Source organism: Macaca nemestrina, chromosome 6, assembly GCF_043159975.1.
Source record: "Macaca nemestrina isolate mMacNem1 chromosome 6, mMacNem.hap1, whole genome shotgun sequence".
NCBI classification, from domain to species: Eukaryota; Metazoa; Chordata; class Mammalia; order Primates; family Cercopithecidae; genus Macaca; species Macaca nemestrina.
This window is the reverse complement of record NC_092130.1, coordinates 124,406,975-124,411,298: the sequence shown is the minus strand read 5'-3', so window position 1 is coordinate 124,411,298 and position 4,324 is coordinate 124,406,975. Positions and strand designations below refer to the sequence as shown.

The window sequence follows — 4,324 nt, the reverse complement described above, 5'->3', positions numbered from 1 at the left end:
TGTTGCTCAAAGGTCACAAATAGGTTGAGTAAATAAAAACAGTTTGTTTGTTTTTTTTTAGATTAAGTTCCTGAAACATAATCTGATACTGAAAGGTGTTCTGAGTTATTTTTAGAAAAATTGTAAATGCTACTAAATTAGGCTCTATGTTTTCCAGTTGCTGTTATTTAGAATTATATGTATTCTAGTGTCATAGTTTCCTTTGGTTGTTTTTCCTTTTTTATGGAATTCCTAACATATCCATTCTTTTTTTTTAAAATTTTTTCTCAAACTGTCTTCCAAACTAACCTTTCCTTTGAACCTGTGCTTCTTAATTGTCAATGTGATAAAATGTGTTTGTTTTGTTCCTGCATTCTTTTTTTTTTTTTGGAAGTCAAATTTTATCATATGAGATGGAATATAATATTGAGATTACTTATTACTTAGGCATGGGAGGGGGGGCTTTTAACAACAGATTCCTACATTCTTTAAACAAAGAAACAAACAATGAAATGGAAAGAAATGTGTCAAGGTCACTATTAAGAATAGAAAACAGAACTCTAAAGGAAGATTGCTACCAAGAGAATTGTTTCTAAAGCCAGGGAAAATCACTATGATTTTGTTTTTCTTTGTGTGAGTCTTTTTCTACACATTTATTGTGTCTGTGCCAAGTAACAGAAGGGAAGAGAAAAGCCATTTTAGGACATGCCTGGCAGCATGCAGGTGATTTGGGGCACAGAGGAATTCCAGATCCGCCCACCATAATAGAAGTAAAAAAACCACAAGGCCAGAAAGAGACAAGGAAAGAAAAATTGAAGACCATTCCAGGCAAGAGATCAGGCCTAATAAGCAGATGCTAACTGGAAGTTCAATTAAGTCAGAATGGAATCTGGGGCAAGAAGAGAAAAGCTGTCAGAGTGAATGAATTAATTTTATAGAGAAGTATAATGCCACACCCATCCAGGTTTATAATCTCAATATCAAATAACAATCATTCTTCAAGCCTAAATCATAGCTTCTTCTGGAATTCTTTCTTGATAACCTCGAAGTGACATGTTTTCTTCTAGGCTCCTTTAGTTCTCAAGGGTGCACTTCTCATTTGTTAGCCAATATAGCCTACCTTGTGTCCTGGTTACTTATCTTGTGTGATGTGCGAACTCTCCTGTGTTGAAGCTTTTACAATTTCTTTTTTGCAACTTCTAGATTGTTTGCATTTTACTTAAATAAATATTTAACTACTGCAGTGACAATTACATCGTATGATCATCTGATGACATCAAAATCCTGCATATGAGTAATACTGTTATCATCTCAAATCAAGTTCAAAAGATAAAGACTCTGTTTCTAGCACCTTGCATTGTGTACAAGATTGGTAAATTGATGCCATGTCATTGGCTTATGGAAGGTGTTCATAAACCAGTCCCAGACATTCTCAGATCAGTTGTATTTCCTTGGTATGCTTCACACTTTCATGTTACCTGAAATTATTGTGTTCCCCTCTTTTGTATTTTTCTCCCCACTAAATTGTAAGCTCTGTGTGTGCTAGATGGCTTTCTGTTTTGTTCACTGACAAATCTTTAGGGTCTAGAAAAGTAGCACTTATCAGGCACTCCGTATCTTTTGAATGGAAAAACTGCTGTTGATTATAACCAGATAATATGAAGCCCTATAATCCAAAAGTCTGAACAGAGCTTATTAAATTAGGGCCTTAGTGTAAGGAATTAGGCAAAGTCTCTATTGATGTAGAAAGATGTTAAAAGGTGCAAAGCAAATATGCCATAGGCCTGTCTGTAAAAGGGAGAAATACTTTTAGGAAGAGGATAGTACACCTCTCAAAGACCAACATGAAGCTTCCAGCTTTCTATTTACCTGGTAAATTGACTTGTTATCAGTTGTATGGTCTCTACTGTATTTTACGCCTACCAACATTGGTGTTCAAAGTTGTCTTTACAATTAGGCTATACATTTAGTTACACTACTCATATAATTATCCATAGCAGAACTTCAGCCATTTGTCTTGCTTTTTGAAGTCCATCTTTCCATGTTACCTCCTTGGTTTATGTACATTATAGGAGTAACTCATAAAGGACAAAGTGCTCACACACTGGTCTCTGTTCCCTACTGCACTTCAAGAGTAGAAGCGTTAAGTCAATGCAGCCACAGAAGAGAGCAAAATGACACTAGTATATATGAAGATAGTCACATCCCAAGCCTTGGGGAAATCTACATGTACATAAAAAGGCATATACAAGAAAGTTCTTTGCAGCCTTGTCAATAAAAGCAACAAATTTGACATAACTTAAAGTTTTATTAACTTGAAAACAGATAAATACATCATGATATATTCACACCAAGGAATATTTCTCAGCAGTCAAAACAAATGAATTACTGCTATATCTGTCAACATGAATAAATCTAAAAACATAATGTGGAGTGGAAAAAGTTAGATACAACACACTTTATATACAGTTTAAAATTGCAAAAAGCACCATAAAATTTACATATGCATAAATATATAGCAAATGCTAATGAGAGAATAAGTCCTGATTTAATAATAGTGCTTACTTCCATGAATAGAAGAAAGCGAGTGGATAAAATTGAAGAAAATACAGACTCACAAATGTATATGTCATGTTTAATTGATTCTTTCAAAGTTTTCAAGAAAAAATATTTCAAATTAAGGTAGTTATGCACAAGAGTGTTATATCACTTAATGTACTTGCTGTATGTTTGAAACATTGAAATAACAAATACTTATTTTTAAAAAAAATTATTTCCACCCCCGGCCCCAGACCCTACAGCCGCCGAGATGTTGATGCCTAAGAAAAACCAGATTGCCACTTATGAAGTCTTTTTTAAGGAGGGAGTCACGGTAGCCAAGAAGGATGTCCACATGCCTAAGTAGCCGGAGCCGGCAGATAAGAATGTGCCCAACGTTCACTCATGAAGGCCATGCGGTCTCTGAAGTCCCGAGGCTACGTGAAGGAACAGTTTGCCTGGAGACATTTCTACTGCGACCTCACCAGTGAAGGTATCCAGTATCTCCATGATTACCTTTACCTGCCCCCAGAGTTTGTGCACAGCCGTCCAGAGACTGGCAGACCTCGGCCTAAAGGTCTGGAGGGAAAGCGACCTGCAAGACTCACAAGAGGGTACACCCACAGAGATACCTGCAGGCGGAGTGCTGTGCCCCCTGGTGCCTAAAAGAAAGCTGAGGCTGGGGCTGGGTCAGCAACTGAATTCCAGTTTAGAGGCGGATTTGGACGTGGATGTGGTCAACCACCTCAGTAAAATTGGAGAGGATTATTTTGCATTGAATAAACTTACAGAGAAAAAAAAAATTAAAAACCCAAAGAAAAAACAGTGTATTCACAAAAGGTGAGTTAAAGTTATTGAGGTTGAAATAAGACTGGCAGAAGGAAAGGAAAGGAAGTGAAACTGAACAAGATGGACAAGGTGGAGGAGGGAGCTTGAGAAAGAGATCCAGAGAAATAGGTAAGACCTGAAAGAAAAAATGAACTGGGAAAGTCTCAAGTGATAAAGGATGAGAACGGAGAAGTCACACCAATTCAAGGCAGTGGCTCATAAGTCAATGGGAAACAAAATGGAAAACAGAGCCAGCACCGTCTGCAGACCACAATAGGAATATCAGCAAAGATGTGTATACACCACTGTAAAGCAAGCAATGTGAAAACATGATTAGTTCCCTTCCTAAGGGTTGATATGCTAGGATAAAGTTAAGAACATTCTAGGAGCCAATTAGCAAAATGCTGCTATTAGAGTATCTGGAAGAAAACTATTGTTCCTATTGTTTCTCAAATCTAGTTTAATTGTGCTAGTAGAATGGTGCAGTGATATATGAAATTTAGTAATGGCTCACCCCCTTCCACCTTCATAGGTAAGAGGAGGTAAAAGGCAAGACGATTGTCTTTCCATCAGAGCAATGAAAGAAGGCAGGGTGACACAATAATGCATCAATGCATGCCAAAAGATTCTATGGCAACATCAAACAACAGCAGCATCTTTACACAGAGAAATGGGTCTCCACTGGACATTCAAACCAGGATAATTGATTGTAAATCTATGACTCACCAAAATGTAGAAAATCTTACCTGTCAATGGGAACTAGAAGAATATTACAATGAGCCAGGCTGCCATTTATTAAATGGGAACTTGCTGACAGGTATCATATTTCTATTAGGGAAGGAAAAAAATAACCTTCTTGGGAATTTCTATTCATATTAACTGCCTCATCTGACTGTGCACCCTTGCTTTTGCCAGGGAAGAGAAAATCTGATATCTTTTCACGGGACGATTTCTCTTCTTTAAGTAATCTAGAAAGCAA

General features: G+C 37.0%; 1 pseudogene; it reads left to right on the top strand.

The window, feature by feature from the left end:
- The first annotated feature begins 2,788 nt into the window (after window positions 1-2,788).
- Window positions 2,789-3,270, top strand: LOC105499349 (small ribosomal subunit protein eS10-like; annotated as a pseudogene).
- Window positions 3,271-4,324: the final 1,054 nt, after the last annotated feature.